Raw genomic sequence first — 21,688 nt, 5'->3', positions numbered from 1 at the left:
GTCTGTTTCCTCAGCTGTACGGTGAGGATAATAACTGTGCCCATCTACCCCATAGGGCAGTCGTAAAGATTAAACTGGTTAATATATGTAATTGTGCCTGATGCATAACACACGCTCAGTAAATGTCACCTTATTATCTTGAAGGCCTCTAATTTGTAGAGGGGTAGAAAAAAGCAAGACACATATAGGAAGGAAAAGAGGGAGAAAAAGAACTTGGGAACACCAGCCTGAGAATTCTGTGACAACTCCTCAGGTAAGCACTCATTCAGGTCCCTGCCCCTTCTCCCCTCTGCTGGAAAAGCACACACTTAATGACGCATTTTGTGCACAACTGAGGGAGGAGATGTGAATCTCTTCATTCTGGGTCTCAGGCACATATTTCATCTTCCCGTGAAAGCAGATGGTGTTGACCCAGGCCCACCACCTCTAACTCTGAGAACTGCCTGGTGTAAGCAAAATTCCATGTCAAAGTACAGAGAATCACAGATGTTTGCTGCATCAAAGAAGCAAATAAAGTGGGACCTATGAGATTCAGTGCCCTGCTTACACAGGAGCAAGGACAAGAAGAAAAACGGCCACTAGTCAATAAAATGAAGCCTGAATCTAAACCCTTAAGAACATCTAGCTATTTAGAGGAAATATGTGACTCTATTTTATTAGGGTTATTGTTGCTCTTCGAGGTGGATAAGACAGCAAAAATAACCATCAGGGGATGCCAAGCCTGTGGGGCAAGAAGGACCAGGCGCAAAGGTAAAGGGCGCCTAGGATGCTGAAATGTATTGACTTAATTAAGGAGGGAGAGTCTTACAAGTGGAAAAATGAGCCAACACTTTGCCTCTTCCTCTCTCCCAGACTGGCCTCCCTCTCTTCCAGAAACGCCAAAATGATCCAACCACCGGGTCCAAGTAGATAAGGCTCTGGCATCAGATGAGCCAACCAGATAGATAATTTGCCGTGATTTTCTCCTACAGTCACTCAATGCTCTTGGTAATCACATACCCCCCCTGCGTAATCAGCAGGGGATCTGTGCAGTGAGGAGATGCAGTTTCTGTGCTATTCCAGCTCATGTTTAAGATCTGGGCAGCTGTCAGAAACCACATGACAAAGGGATAAGAATTTACTGTGCTTCTGTCCTTGATAAATTATATATTAAATCTTATATTAAATAGAAATTAAGTAGAGAGCAGCCTTTTAAATTGTGTTTTTTATTTATTTTATTTCTTATATGCATATTTATTTTTGAGAGAGAGAGACAGAGCACTAGTGGGGGAGGGGCAGAGAGAGAGAGAGAGATAGAATACAAAGCAGGCACCAGGCTCTGAGCTGTCAGCACAGAGCCCGACGTGGGGCTCGAACTCACAAACTGTGAGATCATGACCTGAGCTGAAGTCAGTCACTTAACTGAGCCCCTAAAATTGTGTTTTTAGAAAGATAAACACAAATGTCAAAGCAACAGAAAAATCAAATTCACTTCTCACACTGCCATGTAACAAAAGTGAATACTGTCTTTTTAGTTTCATTGTTACTTGGTCTTTTTTTTTTTTTTAACATACTTATAGTCAATATTCACAAAATTTGGGCTTAACTATTTTTCACTTAGCATTATTTTATATCAACATTTCTATTCCTTTCATCATACACAAATGTAACATTCTTAATAGTAATACTATATTTCATTATATATCATAATATGCTTTTATTTCATCATTTTTTGGTATTTTTTCCATTTTTTTCTTTTTGTCTCTTATCTGCCCCATGATTTTTCTTTTTTTGAGTTATTTATTCAGAATACGGTCTCAAGCATATGTTTACTAGGCCCAAAGATGTGATATTTCATGGCTCATTACACTTTGCCATGTTGCTTTCCAGAAATATTGTATTAATTTATGTTACTAGGAGAATACAGCTTTCTCAAAAGCCTTGCCAGATTTTGATTTTGTAATCATAATTTGCTTTTACCAGTTTAACTGGCATTGCGTGACTTTGTGCTTTAAGTTCCTATAATTACTAGGGAGGATGAATTCTTTTCCACAGATTTGTTTTCTATTTCTATTGCCTCTTGTGTGAAGGACATGCTCAGATTTTCTTTGACCACGAATGCAGTAGAAATAGTATTGCCCTTGTGGATTTGGTTTCGTTCCCTAGAGATTCTGGATGTTCATTTTTTTCCATCCATTCTGTTTATCACAAACGATTTCCCTCCTAAGTCACTGTGACTCAAGAAAGTTTTTCTCAGTCCATGCAGGTTCCATTCAGGCGGAAGATCGTCCATTCAGCCCGGGTTCCTGGTGCTTTAATTACTGGTGGCTGCACGGCATAATCCCTTCATACATTTTCCTGCAAGCAGCCTGATTTTAAGTTCCCCAACTCCCTAATGAACTCGGTTCCCGATTTGTCAAATATACCCAGCAATTGTTCAATGCTGTATCAGGTGCTCCTAGGAAAAAAAAAAAATCAGAGAAACTGTTTTCATATTTGCCTTTCTGGGCATCTCTGATTTATACGATACCTTTCTGGTAGGGTATCATTTACTGATTGCAAAGCTTTCTGTGACTACTGGGTCAGATTCTGAAAAGGGAAGAAGAACCAAAGTGAAGATGAATCTATGGCACACGGGGGTAGGATGGCAGGGGAAGAAAACCAGGTCATAGACAGGATAAGATTAACTTAAAACAAAACTTACGTGTTTGAAATCTGTTACAGGATAGACATAAGGCCAATTTAGTTGGTTCAAAGGATATCCACCATCTAGGAATGTATCTACCTTTTGCGGGCATCACACAAAATTGTAAAGCAACAACAATAATTAAGAACTGTACAAGAAATGCTAAACATTGCACAAATTATTTGATTTTCAAAAATGGCCAAAAGACTAACAGACACATGAAAAAATGCTCAACATCACTCATCATCAGGAAATACAAATCAGAACCATAATGAGATACCACCTCACACCTGTCAGAATGCCTAACATGAACAACTCAGGCAACAACAGATGTTGACGAGGATGCAGGGAAAGAGGATCTCTTTTGCACTGCTGCTGGGAATGCAAGCTGATGCAGCCACTCTGGAAAACAGTATGGAGGTTCCTCAAAAAATTAAAAATAGAACTACTCTCTGACCTAGCAATTGCACTACTAGGTATTTATCCAAGGGATATAGGTATGCTGTTTCGAAGGGGCACACACATCCCAAGGTTTATAGCAGCACTATCGACAAGAGCCAAAGTATGGAAAGAGCCCAAATGGCCACCGATGGATGCATGGATAAAGAAGATGTGGTATATATATACAGTGAAGTATTACAAGGCAATCAAAAAGAATGAAATCTTGTCATCTGCAACTACGTGGATGGAACTAGAGGGTATTATGCTAAAAGAAATTAGTCAGTCAAAGACAGATAATCATATGACTTCACTCATATAAGGAATTTAAGATACAAAACAGATGAACATAAGGGAAGGGAAGCAAAAATAATATAAAAACAGGGAGGGGACAAAACATAAGAGACTTAAAATATAGAGAACAAACAGGGTTGCTGGAGGGGTTGTGGGAGGGGTGATAGGCTAAATGGTTAAGGAAGACACTTGTTGGGATGAGCACAGACTGTTGTAGATAGGGGATGAATCACTGGAATCTACTCCTAAAATCATTGTTGCACTATGTGCTAACTAACTTGGATGTAAATTTAAAAAGTAATTAATTAATTAATTTTAAAAATGGCCCAAAGATTTCTGTTTAAAAAAAAATTTGTGGCGCGCCTGGGTGGCGCAGTCGGTTAAGCGTCCGACTTCAGCCAGGTCACGATCTCGCGGTCCGTGAGTTCGAGCCCCGCGTCGGGCTCTGGGCTGATGGCTCAGAGCCTGGAGCCTGTTTCCGATTCTGTGTCTCCCTCTCTCTCTGCCCCTTCCCCGTTCATGCTCTGTCTCTCTCTGTCCCAAAAATAAATAAACGTTGAAAAAAAAAAAAAGAAATACTTAAAAAAATAAATAAATAAAAATAAAAATAAAAATAAATTGTTGCTGTCTATCCCTTGGCTTTTTTTTTTTTTTTTTTTTTTTTTTTTTTTTACCTATAAGAAGGATCCCAAGGTGAGGAAGAAGGCGTCTCAGCACGCTTCCTCTCTCACTCAATTCTTTCTCACCACAAGCTTAGATTATGCAGCCACACACTGATGCCCCCCACCTCTCCATCCCCACTCTCCCAACCAGGCTAACTCCTGGCCACAACTTTGGGTCTCTGGAGAGGAGAGACTGGTGGTAGAGAAGCTACTCTGAAGAGCTACATATATAACTGGTGAGGGGAAGGGGCATTTCTCCTCTGCGGTAGACACAACTACATTGTAGTTCCAAAGTTCAGGTGCCAAAGAGTTACCATTATTATTGTTACTATTATTATTAACACTTACTGAACACTTAGAATATGCCATGACCTAAGATAATCACTTAAATACCTTATCTCTTTTAATTTTCACTACCACTATTATCCCATTTTACAGATGAGGCAAAGTGATGTTTAAAAGCCTGGCTATGGTCACCCAGCTGATGATAACAGACAGGACTGACACTCTCTAACATCTTGCCTCTCATAGTATGGGTATACGCCTTGATTGTTTGTAATAAATTATAACTTTTGCTACAAGTGTGCTATTTTTAACTATTAAAAAAAAACAAACAAACAACTACTAGTTAAGAGCTGACCATTCCTATGAAGCCAAATGCAAAAAGCCCTAACTTGTGATTTCCCAGGCAAACAGCACCAACCACCTTACCATCTCCTGTTCTTTTCTAATAATTCCACATGCAAGCTGTGTTCCTTTCAACACTGGTAAGATACCTGAGATCACACCAGGGGCAGAGGTGGAGGAGGACAGAGGGTAGGGATCCCAGCGTGGAAGTCAAGAGGCCTGTGTTTTGGCCCGGCTTTTACCACTGACTCATCTCTTTGAACCAGAAGTTCCTCATGGGCAAAGGAAACCAGTGGTTGACAAGATTTCTAACATCCACTCCAACTTTAATTGTCTAACAATCTAGGAAGCCTGGTGGTGTCAGCATACTCGTGGCTACGGGTGTAGACACAACACCCCCTACCGGCAGCCGCTTGGCAGTGAGGTCGTGGTCACTGGCTCAGCACTCCAGCCTGCTGGTCCTTGGGGGGGGGGGGGGGGGCGGTGGCTGTGGGGACTGTGGGAAAGGCCAGCAAAGGGGGAAGCGGTTCAGGCATGCCCCCCCGCTCACCCAGCTCTTCTCTAAAGTATATATCGCCATGTGTCTGCTGAGAGAAATGTGCTTAAGATTCAGATAGGCAAAGGTTTTACAGAGGGCAGGAGGATTACAGAATAATTTAGGGGAGAGTCAGGTGGTGGGGGCTGGGGCAGGTATCAAGGCCTGTGTGATCATGAAAAGCCACAATTTTTTTTTCATAAAAAATGCTTTTCTTTTAAAGTAAGGTATAGTCTCTTAAAGGCAGGCATATATCCATTCTCTGAAAGTGAAAAATAAACTCTACGGATTTTGTGTGTTCGTCTAAAATATAAGGCAGGTAAAGGTTCTGTGCTTCCCCCCAAGGATGCTTATCAGCGTCAGCTATGTGCTGTGTGGGCCTGCTCACCTCTGTAGCTGAAAACCAGCCCCAAGCACTTCGCTTCTCGGCAAAGTGACCTGCCCTTCCAATGTCATCAGCCTCTGTTCCCTTCCTCCAGGGGCATCTGATGGGAAACACAGGCCCTTTCCATTTAGACTCTAGATAAACACACATAACACAATGACATTTCAAGGCTTTAGAAATGGTTTTAAAAAATGAAAATTCTGAGCATCGAATCTGCAGCCCGCAGCACAGCAATAGGGCAGCCAATCGCCTGGGTCTCCTAGCTTCTCCCATTCACCTCTTCCTGAAGCCTCACACCTGAGGACAGGGCTGTTCGCCAGTACCCCGCACCTCTCCTGGGACTCACCTTCCCTATGAACATATCAGAGGAGAGGAAGGATGGGGGGGTGGAAAATGTGTCCAAGAGGGCAGGTGGGAGAGGAGGAATCCAATCTACAGTAAAGTCCGTTTTCACATTAAGTTCCAGAAGATCTCACCCCCCCCCCCCCCAATTCACACAGAGATATTGACTGCCTCTACCGTCATGAATGGAAAAACCAGCCTGGCCTGTTCTCTACACCAATGGCTCCTGGTTCCCAGCCTGTGGTCCATCCCCCTGGAATGCTTCCCCAAAGCACCCCTCAGTTGGCTCTGCTTTCTTCCCCTGGCTCTTACCTTCTGGATCTTTTCCCTTCCTTTCCATCCTTTCAAATAGAAGCCCATCAAACCAACAGAGACTCATTTTAATCCCTCCACCCCACATCTGCTCGAGCTGGCCGAGACAGAAAGCCCTGTAGTGAGTGAACCAGGGAGAGCCAAAGACTGTAAATGCTAATGGCAGAGTCTTTTCTTCCCACCTATTGAGTTTAGGCTGGTCTTGTGGTTTTGCTTTGGCCAAGAAAGTGTATGATAGTGATGCTGTGTGATTTCCAGAGCCGAGGCCTCCAGAGGCCTTAGAGCTTCTGCTCAGGTCTCTTGAAATGTTGCCCAGATCACCATGAAAGGAAGCTTGTTTGGCCTACCAGATAATGAGAAGCCATAAGAACATGGCCCGAGGCACCCTGCCACCAGTCAGCACTAAATGCCAGCCACGGGAGCGATGGCTGACCCTCCAGCTCGGTGCAGCTGCAGAAGCAGGCCCCGGTGAAACCAGCGGACGAGTGACCCAGCCGACCCACAGAAGCACGAGAAATGATACACCAGTGGTGTCTTCAACCACTCAGTTTCAGGGTGCTAAGCAGCACTAGACAACTGAAATGCACACTTTTACCTTTTTCTCTATTGTTTATGGAATAAGATACTAGGATGGGATTCTTTCTGCCTCTGCTTTAGCTAAGGCACCAGTATGAGAGATATCAGATACCCGCGTGAATGTGGAACAAGCCCCCTTATCCAGAATTCACAAAGGACATTTCGAGACCTGGCTGCTTCATTCTTGGATGCCTCACTCAGCTCAAGGATATGAAAAGGGGTTGGAGGGCGATGTGGCGGGGAAACATAGGTAAAGAGGTTTTTTTTTTTTTTGTAAAGAGCTGTTAATGAGCTGTGAGTGTCCCCTTAACACCCCAAGGAAAGAAGGGCTACCGGTGCATCTCCTTCATCTCAAGCCCAGTGAAGCAGGCTTATGTGGACCGCCCGGAGTGTCCTGAAATACAGTCAGGAAACAACACATGATGGGTCCCAGCTTTGTGCTTTTGACACTGACAGTGGGCTGTGACAGTGGGGTGGAGGGGCACGGGGGACTGATCTGGTTGTGTGGGGTTTCTTGGGTAGAGTGTGTCCTGTGGACCAATTGTGGTCACTCAGAAGAGAGAGCTGGCATGTGGTCAACTTGGGTGCTGTCTCATAGGACCACCTAGAGAGGCAGAGAGACGCCAGCAGCAAAAAGCTGGAAGTGGGCATTGGATTGCTAGGGTCTTAGAAAGAAATCCAGAGGGACCTCCTAGAATAAAGATATATCTTCACATGCCCCGAGAATTGCAGGAGGGATGGCCAATAGTGGGGGTCTCTGAAGAACCCACCACAACACCCAACAAGGGAAAGGGTTCACATCAAACACTGGCCAGGCTTGGAGAGTGGGAAACCCACCTTGCTAATTCCCTTGTCCCAAACTCCCTACCTGCCCCCGCCAATCCTGGAAGTCCAGAAACTAGCTAGCAAACTGAGAACTACAGGCAGGAGAAAAGCAGAAGGCAGAGACCACAGAGAGGCCACCAGCTACCCACCACCCCTTCCCACACCAGCCCCCCAGCCTGATGCGGGCTAGAGATGGGGAGAAGGAGGGGAATTGACATTAAATCAGGTTCAAGGCTTAACCCTCGTCTTGGGCTAGAAGTTCTGATTTCTGACTTGAGACAGAGTTCAACTTAGAATGACACAAGTCCTATCGATTTCCTAAGAATGAGTTGAAAAGTCAGGGCGCCTGGGTGGCTTAGTCGGTTAAGGTTAAGCATATGACTTCGGCTCAAGTCACGATCTCACGGTCCATGGGTTCGAGCCCCCTGTCGGGATCTTGCTGACAGCTTAGAGCCTGCTTCGGATTCTGTGTCTCCCTCTCTCGGCCCCTCCCCTGCTCATGCTCTCTCTCTCTCAAAATAAATACTTAAAAACAAATTTTAAAGTATGAGTTGAAAAGTCATAAGCCTTCTGAGTTTTCACATCAAACTTCCCCTATTAAATAAAATTTAAAACGGCAATGGGGGGGGAATAATATTTTGATTAACTCGTTAATTGTATTTGTTGGACATGCTAATTACATATTTTGTCTATTCACCGTCTATTCACCATTTCTCAGGAATACAGTTCCTAGGGATGAAAAAGTTATCTTTGTGCAATTCTCTTTTTCCCAGTTACCCATATGTCTCTTTGATCACATTATCCTCCTACTCGTACAAACTATGTGGGCTTATAACTTATCTCATCATGTGATTACATTCAACCAGGTCCAGAAAGTCCCTAGCTGCTCATCGGTTAGGACAGAGAAGACATTGAGGCTACAAACTTGGAAACAGGTCTTTCCAGGTGCTTAAGGCCCTGGCAAGCTTTCTCCCCATGACCGTGGGAAGAGGTCAGCACAGGTGTCTGTTGGCGTAAGGCCAGTCTCACTTGTCTGGAATGCAGGACTTCATCTGGCTACTTGCCTAAAAGCTTTCAAAGACTGAAATCTGTTGGTGAGTTTTTGGACTTCATGCCGGGAAGCTGAAATCCAACAGGGAAGATGGGTTGGCAGAACCTATGTCAGAACTTCCAGCAAGTAAATTTTTATAAATAAAAGATGCAATCAATTATTTAGCATAACCAAACATGCTTGAAAAATTTAGGTATCACTTGCTAGTTCTCAAGAAATTAATGCATAATCACAGAGATGCATAATATATGAAGACATGGCCCCACTGGATATAGTCTTAGGAGGGAGACTGGCTGGGCTGAGAGAGAAAGAGATCACATTTCAATCAATTATTTGCAGGGGATGCACTGCATTTATTCATGTAGTATAATAGAGCTCAGGTGGGAAAAGACATCAGTTTCTTTTCTCACAAATATGCGAGTCAACGAGGATGTGTACTGATGAAGAAAAGGGTGCTGGGCTCTCTTTCTGACCACGGAACAGACAGTGCTCGGTGCCATGGAAGCTTAAAACCCTGCTCAGTGCTGGGAACCACCACCCCTGGGAGAAACCTGCAGGCTGTCCTACAAAAGGTGTCACAGCATGGACCTTGAAGGTTTTGTCAAGGTTCAAGGCACAGTCTTCAGCCTCACTGGCACCGACTCTGATCCAGCGACTCCATTCGCAAGACCCGTTTCTTGGGGGCAGATTCACATTATCCAGCCTCACAGCCTAAACCAAAATGACAGTTTACTAATTCATGAGGATACTCAAGAATCAATGCATTCTTTCCCGGCAGGCAGACCTCTGTCAGCGTCCAAATCCTAAGCACTGGGTAGCTGGGTGAGCACGGCACCAGAACCAGGGGAGATATGGATAGAATGTTTCAGGCACCCAGCCGAAACAACCTGATGTGTCCATCTCACAACAAGGGAGGTCCAGCCAAGGGTTTTCAAACTTTGTACCATTAGAATTGTAAAAGCATTTTGCGAGCCACTCCCAGACACCATTTAAAAAACAAAACAATAGAGGCACCTGATGGCTCAGTCAGTTAAGCAGTTAAGCATCTGACTCTTGGTTTGGTTCAGGTCACTATCTTGGGGTTTCACGGGTTCAAGCCCAGTGTCAGGCTCTGCACTGACAGTGCTAAGCCTGCTTGGGATTCTCTCTCTCTTCCTCTCTCTGTCTGCCCCTCCGCCACTTGCACTGGCTCTGTCTCTCTCAAAATAAATACAGTTTAAAAATAATAAAATAGGGGCGCCTGGGTGGCGCAGTCAGTTAGGCGTCCGACTTCAGCCAGGTCACGATCTCGCGGTCCGTGAGTTCGAGCCCCGCGTCGGGCTCTGGGCTGATGGCTCAGAGCCTGGAGCCTGTTTCCGATTCTGTGTCTCCCTCTCTCTCTGCCCCTCCCCCGTTCATGCTCTGTCTCTCTCTGTCCCAAAAAATAAATAAACGTTGAAAAAAAAATTTAAAAAAAAATAATAAAATAAAATAATAAAACATAGAGTAGAATAGAAAGTATCAGAAAGTATTGCATATAACTGAGATAAGTAAGAGGCAGTACAAAGTGGTGGTTAAGAGGGTAGGCACTAAATACAGGCTCCATAGGACCAAATACCAGTCATACAACCCGAGGCAAGTTGCTAAATCTATGCTTCAGTTTGTGTGCAAAATGGGAATGCTAACAGTACATACCTCCTAAGGGTATTGTGAAAATTAAATGGCTAAATACCTACAAAGGGCATAGAACTATGCCTGGCTATATGAGTTTTCATTACTGGTAAGAATTGCTTTGTGAATCTGTTGCCCACAAGCTGAGAGACCAGAATAGAGTTCCTACGACAATTGGAGTCAGACGTGCTGAGCAGTCCATGAGGAGAATGGGGGGAAGGAGTGTTTGCCATTGTATGGGGATCAGAACATTATGGAAGCAATGCCAATTTGAGGAAAATGAGAACCGGAGGAAATGATCCAAAAGGATATCTCAGATGACCAGGCTAGAGCTCTCTTTAAGCCGAAGAGTACTTTTCAGTGAATGAAGATCGAAAGTGCTTTTGTTGCATCGAGATGCTATAAATACCTCTTTCCTGGAGAGAACTCTCATTCTCTGCTGTACGCTTTGCCTTTTTTTTCTTGCCTTCTGGCTTTCGTCTGAGACCTTGATGACATATTTTGGTTCACTAGAATGGATCATCAGTTTAAATTTAAACTTGAACTTGAATTTCCTCTCTTCGGATCAATCAGAGTTCCCATCTTCGCTTTTAAGAGTGTCAGCTATACCAACTGACGATTCCACGCTATACCACAAGTCCTCCTTTCATATACTTTTTCATGTTCCACAGAAATCTGGACAAACAAAAGGTGACTGGTAAGGTAGAGGCAAGAGACTAAAATATATTTCAAGAAGAAAAGATGTCGTTGAGGAAGACAGGACACAGTAAATGGGGAAGAGTTAATGATATCCAAATAGAAGTAAGAGTAGTTATAATAGTTACCATAGACTGAGTACCTACCACGTGCCAAGCTCAGTGCTAAGCCCTTCATAACCATGAATCATACTTTTCACAACGGTTCAGAAAGCTTGATGGTACTATTTACGACGACAGGTGAGGAGAACATCAAGGACCGTCTGAGGCTCACTGCTAGTACGTGGTAGGGCAGCATTCCAACTTGGACTCCCCGACTCAGGCTCTTCACTCACTCACTACCGCAAGGGTTTCAGAACCAGACCCGCTGGGTCTGCATTTCAGCTGTGCCACTTATGAGCTATTTAACTTCTCCAAACCTCGCTTAATTTCCTCTTCCATAAAACAGGGGTGATAACACTAGCTTCCTCACAGGATTTCGTGAAAATTAAATGAGATGTTTATTCAAGTATTTCACATCGTGGCTGGCACACGGTAAATGTTCAAATAGATGCCAATTATCATTATTGTCATGCCAGCCCTTGCGAGGCTGCCTGCAATTGCAAACATTAAATATGGATGATCAGTGGACCGGGCTGGCCAACAATGTGCCATTTGGCCAACTGCCTTTGGACCCCTCTCTCTATAAAGGCATTTCCCATGGCACGTCGTTCCTGCCACTGGCATAAGGAGGAAACAAGACAGCACCGAGGACAGAAGCATGGAGTAGCAGGGTAACATAAGGAAACCAGCGGGGGTGTCCGGGTGGCTCAGTCGGTTAAACGTCTGATTTCGGCTCAGATCATGATCTCACAATTCATGAGTTCGAGACCCGCGTCAGGCTCTGTGCTGACAGCTCAGAACCTGGAGCCTGCTTCAGATTCTGTGTCTCCCTTTCTCTCTGCTCCTCCTCCACTCATGCTCTGTCTCTCAAAAATAAACACTTTTAAAAATTAAAAAAAAAAAAAAAGGAAACCAGCACCCATCTGAAAGGTTCTGTTTCCGCCTATGGAATCAGGAAGACAGAAAGAAAGAGCTGCTATCGAAGACCACCGTGGAGCTAGTCTTATAAAAGACAAATTCAATAAATTGTGGAAGACAGGAAGATTACTACTGGGGAAAAACAACTTCCTTGGGGATTTGAGGGGAAGCTCTTGCTCATGTTACCATGTGAAGGAGTAGTCCCACAGAAGAACTAAAGGATTAGGGTTGGGAAGAATTTAATGAGTTTCACAAGCCCATTTTAACCTAAAAGAGAAGGATTTGATTTCCAAAGTCTTAAATGGGAAACAGAATTCCGACTGAATCAAACCAGGGGAAGAGAAAAGAGGAGACAGACTCATTCACTTTCCAGAAATCAAAAGGAAAACATGTGCTTGTGGGAGAAGTGCCCAAGTTCAGGTTTAAGAGCTAATTTGACTCTGCAAGCACAGGGCATGGGGAGGGAGTGGGGGTAAGAGGGCACAAAGATGAACTGTCAGTACTTCCATTCTTTGCGGGGAGGGGATCAGCTAGATGGGGACATCAGATTCAGCTGTATTCATTTCTGCTCTGCCAGGCCAAGGATGCCAGGATTTTAAACATAAGTTTAAATAACCAATAGGCAATGACATTTATTTTTAATATCTGCCCGTCTGAGAATTAATGCATCTGCTGAAATCCCTGGGGTACATAGGCAAAAAAGTTGCAAGGTACCTTTGTTATCCCAGCAATGTGGAATTTAGACATATGGTCTTGAATCTGCAGATGGCTGGATATAATATATACTATGAACCCTGCTATAGAGGGTCCCAAACAACTCTAAGACCCAAGAAACCGTGTAAGTGAGTTTACAGAGGTTAGTGGGAGGAGAAAACAAAACAGGAAGAAACAAGAAGAATTCAGGGTGCTAACTTCATCATTAGACAGCAGAAGTGGGCCGAACAGTGGGCAGACGGTCACATGTTCAGTGAACAACACTCTTCAGTGAAAAAAGGCAGAAGGAAGAGACAGCAGTCGCTTCTGTCATTATCAGCACCGTTGTCAATAAGTATTATTCGCTACAGTGTGTGTGTCATTGAAGGACACTGTTCTCAAGAAGCTTACAGTCCATCTAAGGAAACAAAACATGTACATAAACAGAAGAGTAAGGTAACAATTCTTAGAAGCTGCTGAGAATCTTCATATTACAAAAATATATACCCACCTTGCTGGGCACAAGCCAGCAGGTGACGCTAGACTCAGAGGAAAAGCCCCAAATGCCAACAGGATACACTGATCGTCCTTCTAAGCCATCCAACCATGCAGCAGACCCATGCTTAACAGAAGAGCTGTGATGTTAAGATATTAGGAATCACTGCCTGAGAACACACTAGACAATTGCCTTATGTGCTGTTTAAAACTGTCCATTTTAGGGGCACCTGGGTGGCTCAGTCAGTTACACATCCGACTTCAGCTCAGGTCACGCTCTTAGGTTTGTGAGTTCAAGCCCCGCATAGGGCTCTGTGCTGACAGCTCAGAGCCTGGAGCCTGCTTCAGATTCGGTGTCTCCCTCTCTCTGCCCCTCCCCTGCTCGCAGTCTGTCTGTCTCTTTCTCTCTCTCTCTCTCTTTCTGTCCCTCAAAAATAAATAAACATTAAAAAAATTTAAAATTGTTCATTTGAGCCTCATGCTGATTTGGGAGTTACTCATCTAAAATGACTTTAGGGGGCGCCTGGGTGGCGCAGTCGGTTAAGCGTCCGACTTCAGCCAGGTCACGATCTCGCGGTCTGGGAGTTCGAGCCCCGCGTCGGGCTCTGGGCTGATGGCTCAGAGACTGGAGCCTGTTTCTGATTCTGTGTCTCCCTCTCTCTCTGCCCCTCCCCCGTTCATGCTCTGTCTCTCTCTGTCCCAAAAAATAAATAAACGTTGAAAAAAAAATTAAAAAAAAATAAATAAATAAAAAAAAATGAAATGACTTTAGGCTTTAGACCTTCAGCATATTTTATGTTTATTTAGGAAGGCAACAAGTAGAGTGGCTTAATAGTAAGGACTCCGGAATCAGATTTCCTGGGTTTGAATCCCAGTTCTACCCTGACTAGCTGTGTCAGTGTGGCAAGTTACTTCACTCAGCCTTGGTTTCCTCATCTGTCAGTGGAATAACCATAGGATTTGCCTCATGTAGCCATAGTGAGGATTTCATAAAATAGTCCACAAGGTGCACAGCTCAGAGGATGGCACACAGCCCACAGCCCACAGAATCTTTCCTTTCGTTGTTATTGTCAACTGAGGTGGCTGAGAGCCAGAGCTGGTGCATGATGGACCCAGAAGGGGCCAGGGCCCTGCACAACCGTGGGCTCCCACACTGTTACCTCTGAGCCCCACCTCCCCATTCTCGTGTTTAAAGGCAGGCGCGTGCACAGAGACAAGGAAGAGGCATGTAATAGTCCGAGGGAGTAACACATGAGGAAATATTATATCCAATACACCTGCTTAAAAATTACTGGTTCTGGGGTGCCTGGGTGGCTCAGTCAGTTAAGAGTCCGACTCTTGATTCTGGCTCAGGTCATTTGAGATCAAGCCCCACACTGGGCTCCATGCTAGGCACAGAGCCTGCTTAAGATTCTCTCTCTCTCCCTCTCCCTCTGCCCCTCCCCTCCCTCAAGAAAAATTACTGGTTCATATACATAAAAGATAAAAAGAAATTTGGAATTGGCAGCAAATAAGCACACTTTGTGAGGATTGAGAATGTGATGGGCACAATGGGTGAGAGTATTCCCTGAAGCCAATAAAATTACCTCTAGAAAAATGTTGTTAAAGATCCAGGGAAGTCATGCAGGGCCCCCTGAGTCTCAGAGAATAGCTTTATTTCTGCCCGCTGCCAGAGAACTGCTTGTAGCAAAGAAGTTGTGAAATCAAAAGGCTGTTAATTAAGTCTGTTTTAAGAAAAGTATTGCAGGCGAAGAAGAGGAAGCTCTGATAAAAAGGTCTGGGGGGTGGACGTTCAGAAGCCCGTATTACACGCAATGCTGATCTCATGTGTCAGGTCCAAGTGCTATTCTTGGCCGAGGGCTCTGTGGCCCGGGTTCTTCTAAAGCTCTGCAGCAAATACCAAAGAATATGCCTTCCTCAGAGTTGCCCAGCCGTGGCAAAACATGCGCGGACAGCAGGCCCGGGGCCAGGTCTGTGCCTCTGTTCCATGCTCTCAGCTCTGTACTCTCCTCCTTCCACTGCATGCACTCATTCATCGCTGCCACTATTGGTCTCCCATGCCAGTCTTCAGACTTCAGGATGTCTGATGCTATGTTTTCCATAGCATCTTAACTGCTTAGCTAAGAGCTATGTAAGCATACCATAAAGCATATAATAAGCCTGCAACAAATACCTGCGGAATTAACGTATAAGCAGATGAGCAAATGTGTGAGCGAGAACAGTAGCTTGAGGACTGAACACCTGCATTCTGCTCTTTATGGGGATGTTTACGGGGCACCTGGGTGGCTCAGTCCATTAAGCGTGTGACTCTGGATTTCAGCTCAGGTCACGATCTCACGGTTTGGAAGATAGAGCCCCACATAGGGCTCCACACTAACAGCACGGAGCCTGCTTGGGATTCTCTCTCTCCCTCTCTCTCTGATCCTCCCCTGTTCTCTCTCTCTCAAATAAATAAACTTAAAACAATATTTTATGGGGATGTTTACATTGGGCCAGATTATTGGTATTGCTTTAAGTATTTCCATTATATCTCAACTAAATCTTTGGGTCTCAGAGGACTGAAGAAAATCAGATCCTATGAGCATCAGTCAGGGAGGTAACTTCTCTATATATGCAATTTTCAAGTTACAAATGTCTGCCTCAGAGCACAAGGGTTAACCAGGTAAACCTTTTGAATTTCTACTTTCTAAAAGGACACCAATTAGATTGGCCAAAAAGTATCTTTCAAAACCATTTAATTGATCAAAATGTTTTAAACAATCTCATTAGCAAATGATCACTATTTATGCTTTTTACTATAATAAGGTTTATTGCTAATGGAAAAACCATAATAAAGTATGTGTGTCTACGGGTGCCTGGGTGGTTCAGTCGGTTACGGTTACGCATCCGACTTCGGCTCAGGTCATGATCTCACAGTTCGTGGGTTCAGGTCATGATCTCACAGTTCGTGGGTTCGGGCCCTGCGTCGGGCTCTGTGCTGACAGCTCAGAGCCTGGAGCCTGCTTCAGATTCTGTGTCTCCCTCTCTCTCTGCCCCTCCCCTGCTCATGCTCTCCACCTCTCAAAAATGAATAAACGTTAAAAAAAGAATTAAAAAAATAAAGTATGTGTGTATGTATATATGCATATGTATGCATATGTACACATATACATACACACATAGACACATACATATACATGTATACATACACAAACACACATATGCATATTTCCCATTTCCTGGGGTTAGTCCCACCCAAGAAAACCCAGCCTATTGGCACATTCAGTTATAACTAAGCACTGTAATTCACCTGCTGGCAGCTACTTTTATTGCTTACATCGTGTTTTCCACAGGGATGGCAAACACACAGACCACATGACCCCATGCCCCTGCCGTAAGTCCATGTAAAACATTGCTAATCCATGATGGCACTTTCTCTCTGAGTCTAGACACTGCCTCTGAATTGTTTTCAATACAGTATCCTAGCCAGCCACTACAAATCAATTAGTGTTGGAATACAAAATGAAATAGCTTTGCCTCCTCGGCCTACAAGTATATATTCTAAAGCATTGAATAAGGCATTCACATCAAGCACACACACAAAGTTTCACTAAATAACACTAGCCCGTATTTGTGTGATGTATTCTGACTTTCTCTTCTCTTCTATCTCATTTTTCTTTTTTTTTTTTTTAATTTTTTTTTTCAACGTTTATTTATTTTTGGGACAGAGAGAGACAGAGCATGAACGGGGGAGGGGCAGAGAGAGAGGGAGACACAGAATCAGAAACAGGCTCCAGGCTCTGAGCCATCAGCCCAGAGCCTGACGTGGGGCTCGAACTCACGGACCGCGAGATCGTGACCTGGCTGAAGTCAGACGCTTAACCGACTGTGCCACCCAGGCGCCCCCTATCTCATTTTTCAAAATGCCGCTGGCAACCTACGATTTTATAATCTATATAAGAACTTTGCTATAAAGGACTACCTCTGTGACTTCCAAATTCTAAGGTCATGGCAAACAACATGAGGAAACTGTGTTAGCTTGGACAGAGTTAGTTGGTCCAGAGTTAGTTGCACAGAGCACTGGGCTCCTGTAACCATGAGCTTCTGCCCCACTGGGCCCTGCTAACTCTGAGGTCCTGAGCCATCAGTGAATGCCTAACTCTAGACAGTCATCTCAACAGGGCCCATCCTTGGCATGGGCAGGATGGGACAGGAGGAAAATCCCTTATTGTTTTGGAACAAATAATTTAGAATACCCATCCTTCCACAGTGGGTCAGGAAACCACTCATACCACATGAAAGACAATACTACCTGGGAGAAATCTCATTACTGATTGCTCGGTTCCCATAAAAACTACCCAAACTATCTTTAGCTTGCTGAAATCACGTGTTCTCTCACTACCGTGTTCTCTCTGCCGGGCTAATTCCCACTTATTTCTCTAGATTGGAAAATTGGAAAATGTCCTCATTAGAGAAACATTCTTCTTCCCTAAACCACAAGTTGGAGGAACCACTGAAAACAGGACAATGACAAAAACCTGGACTGTGTGGATTTTAGCAAGAAATACTCCTCTGTTAGAGACTTGTTCTAAAGCAAAAGAAATCCCCATAATTATGTGGGCAAGGGAATCACCACCGCAAAGTCTGAAGTATCAAATCTTAATTAAACATAATTTTAACTCAGAGGAATTTGCTCCTGTTTGGCAATTGGTAGCTCTATAAAAATTAGGAAAAAAAACACCCAGAAAACAGAATGTAGGCAACATTCTCTGAGGCTGACTTTGACTTTAAAATATATAGGTAGGGGCGCCTGGGTGGCGCAGTCGGTTAAGCGTCCGACTTCAGCCAGATCACGATCTCACAGTCCATGAGTTCGAGCCCCGCGTCGGGCTCTGGGCTGATGGCTCGGAGCCTGGAGCCTGTTTCCGATTCTGTGTCTCCCTCTCTCTCTGCCCCTCCCCCCGTTCATGCTCTGTCTCTCTCTGTCCCAAAAAAATAAATAAAAAGTTGAAAAAAAAATTAAAAAAAAAAAAGTAAAAAAAAAAATATATATATATAGGTAATCGTGCAGAAGTCAGGCAGAATCTTTTTTTAATTGTTTGTTTATTAATTTTGAGAGAAGGGGGAGGGAGAGAGAGAGGGAGGAAGGGAAGGAGAGAGAGAGAGAGAGAGAGAGAGAGAGAGAGAGAATCCCAAGCAGGCTCTGTACTATCAGGGCAGAGCTGACACGAGGCTTGAACCCACAAACTGAATGGTGAGATCATGACCTGAGCCAAAACCAAGAGTCTGACACTCAACCGACTAAGCCTCCCAGACGCCCCTGTCAGACAGAATCTTGCAACTCCAAGATGGCATCTATAGCTCACAGTAAGGCTGGGGGAATGGGGAGGTGGAAGGCTGGGGGAATGGGGAGGGGAAGGAGACAGCCTTTTAAAAGCAGCCAGCTGAAATGATCTGACCAAGAAAGGCAAACTTTTATTTCTGCTCCTAGGTTCAGATGATTTGAAGCCCAGCATAAACCAAAAGCTGTCACTACAAATCAAGAATAATTGGAGCAAATGGCTGCTTAGCACAGGAAAAAGACGGGGCTGAGGAAATGGAATCTTTGGGCTTTGAGTTCTGAAAAGCAAGAGCTTTACCTTAAATCCTAGCTGAATAAAACTGCCTCTTCTCATCTCTTCACCATAACTGGACTGGGAAAAGCTCACACATTTGTCGCCCTTTGATCTTCCCAACCCCTAAGATTCATTCAAGATGGAATATTCACCCCGTGAGCACCCCTACGTCTCTCTCTCTCTCTCTCTCTCACACACACACACACACAAGCACACTGCCATCTCTGTCTTCCTTTTCCTCCCTAAATACACCTGCTCCAGTGTTGAAAATGGTTGAACTCTACCACCAAATACTGAGTCACATGTTCCCAAAGACCATGTCACTTTGCCCCAGTGACAAAAGGGAACTCTTCTCCACTACCATCAAAATGTCTCTTTCACTTATTCCCTGCCTTTTCTACACCACACACACACACACACACACACACACACACACACACACACACAAAAGAAACCCTACAGTATCAGAGCTGCAAAAACTTGAAGGACCACCCCCCACCCCCCGCCACCTGGCCTTTACCACCAGAGGGTGGATGGATGGGGCACGAGCACCAGCTGCCTCACCCGGGAGCCTGCTGGAGGGCCATACCCTCTGGCCCCACTGGAGCCTGCAGAATCAGAGTGTGCCTGCAACAAGATCCCATGCGACTCACAAGCACACTCCAGGGGGAAAGACGCTGGTCTAGGTGGCACTTCTCAGGCCTGGCTGCATGTGAGAATCACCTAGGGAGCCTCAAAAGCTACCCAGTCGGCCCCCCCTCACCTGAGAGCAAATTAATCAGCAACGTCAGGAGGCTGGTGTGGTTAAAGGCTCCCAGAGGTTCTGTCATGCAGCCAGGGCTGAGTGGCACTGTTCCTGTCCAAATCTCCCATTTTGCAGATGAAGACACAGAACTGAAGAGAGGCCAAGGTGACAGAGTAAGCTAGTAGTAGGGCTGAATTCAAATCTACCAAGCCATGTGCCCTAGGGTTCCTCAAGAGGCTGGACTCCCACAGTGGGAGTGTCTCCTTTCTGTGCCCTCTGGAGTCTGGCTCTTCTTGGGCTGAGTGACGTGTGAAGAAGGCTACATTCATAGAGGGTCATCCAAATTACTCTTTTGAGCCATCCTGTACTCTCAGAGAAATCATTCACTCTGGCTTGGAGTATAGCCATAGAAAACCACATGACCATTACATTTCTGTCTGACCCACCACATGTGTGTGTGAAACAACCATATTTGCCCACCTCCCTCCTAGCTGGCTCACTCTTTTCCCCCACTCTGGCAAAGCAGCCAGTACACAACACCCTGACAAAAATCTCTGAGAAAACCCAGCTCAGGGGAATTAAAAGACAAGACAGGGCATACTCCATTTCCTCGAAGCCCTGGGGTAAAGCTTCCATTGGAGGATGACTGGGGCCTGCCATCTTTAATTCAAAAAGCAGTGGGACTACCACCTGTAGGTGGAGGGCAAAAAAGTTGGTCATGAGATTTTGCCAGGGCACTGCAGAGATGGCATATGGAAAGCCCAAATGTCCCTGCTCCTTAGGATCCTCTCACAGAGAATGCAGTTCCCTATCAAGCACAGACCAGCCTGAAAAATGAGACCTAAGAATAGGGGCAGGCGTGAGGAAATCTATTCAAAGACTCAGACTCTCCGAGGCTGGGGGGTTTTCATGTGGAGGAAAGGCTTATCTCCCTGTTTCCCGGCAGTTCGAACGGCAAAATGGACGAAGGCAAAAAGACTTACATGGAAAAATCAGCAGAGAAGGAGGAGGAGGAGGAGAGAGAACAAGAATTCAGGGGGAGAGAAATGTGTAGTTATTAAAAATAAATCACAAAGGCCCTGCTTTTCACTTTCTGAATTTCGATACCCGAGAAAACCGGCTGAACCTTCTGAGATAGCTCAAATGCAAGGACTAGGAACGATTTGGAGGCATTCCACTGGAAGGCCTGGCGACATGGCTGCGGCTCAGGAAGCCTCCTGGGTGGTCCATGGAGGGAGCGGGCTCCTCCCCGGGCTCCACTGCAGACCCACTTTCACAGAAACTGGGACTGAAGCAGCCAGCACTCTTCCCCTCACCACAGGGAGGAGACAGGCTCAGTGCTTCTACCTACGACTTCCATTCAGGCCATTGTCACATTTTGGAATGGAGTCGGCTAAAGGAGAGAATTTCAGCTCCTCGTCTATTTTCCGGTTCCCTCTTCAACGGAGGGTAGTGTCAACTAAGCTCCAAGAGGTAATTTAGAAGTGGAGGTGGTGGGAAGACAGGAACCCCCGCCAACCTACAAACCCACAGAGCCTAGGGATGAAGCTTTTATTTTTAACACCGGGCTCCGTGAGGCTGACCTATATTTCACTTCTTATACTGACAGACATGACAAGCCTCGAAGGCCAGGACACAGATCCAAGCAGATGCCCTCTGAAGGCTTTGCACAGAGGAGCGGTTGGGGTAAGACACCAAAACTCCACCATGGACAGAGACTGGGACTAAAACAGAAGGATCCGGCAGGTCTGAGTAAGGGGTGCAGTCAGATAGACTGGAGGGAAAGAACCAGATCTTAGCTTTAACTTCACAGCTTGGAAAGTAGTCCATAGCCAGCCCGAACCATGCAGCTAACAAGAAAAATGGGGGGAGGGGTGGAGTTTGCACAGATCAAATGCTCAGGAAAGGAGAAAATTAGGATGTGAAAGAGATGAAAAGGAGTGGTCAGGATGGGGATAGAGGGGTCAACTGAATTTCCAGATTTCAGGAGGAGAACCTGTCCAACACATCGTAGTCCCTTGGTTAAATAGGCAATAAAGGAGGCAATTTTTTTTAAGTTTATTTATTTATTTTGAGAGAGAGGA

At 44.9% G+C, this 21,688-nt stretch overlaps 1 protein-coding gene and 1 long non-coding RNA gene across 4 annotated transcripts in view; both read right to left on the bottom strand.

Annotated features, from left to right (window-relative positions):
• Positions 1-21,688, bottom strand: part of SCD5 (stearoyl-CoA desaturase 5) — a 169,488-nt gene that overhangs the window by 102,368 nt on the left and 45,432 nt on the right. The gene's annotated exons all lie outside the window — the stretch shown is intronic.
• Positions 1,548-7,772, bottom strand: LOC123595770. Its single transcript, XR_006711364.1, has 2 exons — positions 5,610-7,772; positions 1,548-2,437 (listed from the first exon to the last, which is right to left on the bottom strand). It is a non-coding gene; the product is annotated as an uncharacterized LOC123595770 (long non-coding RNA).

Source organism: Leopardus geoffroyi, chromosome B1, assembly GCF_018350155.1.
Source record: "Leopardus geoffroyi isolate Oge1 chromosome B1, O.geoffroyi_Oge1_pat1.0, whole genome shotgun sequence".
Taxonomy (NCBI): domain Eukaryota; kingdom Metazoa; phylum Chordata; class Mammalia; order Carnivora; family Felidae; genus Leopardus; species Leopardus geoffroyi.
This window is presented reverse-complemented; position numbering and strand designations above follow the sequence as displayed.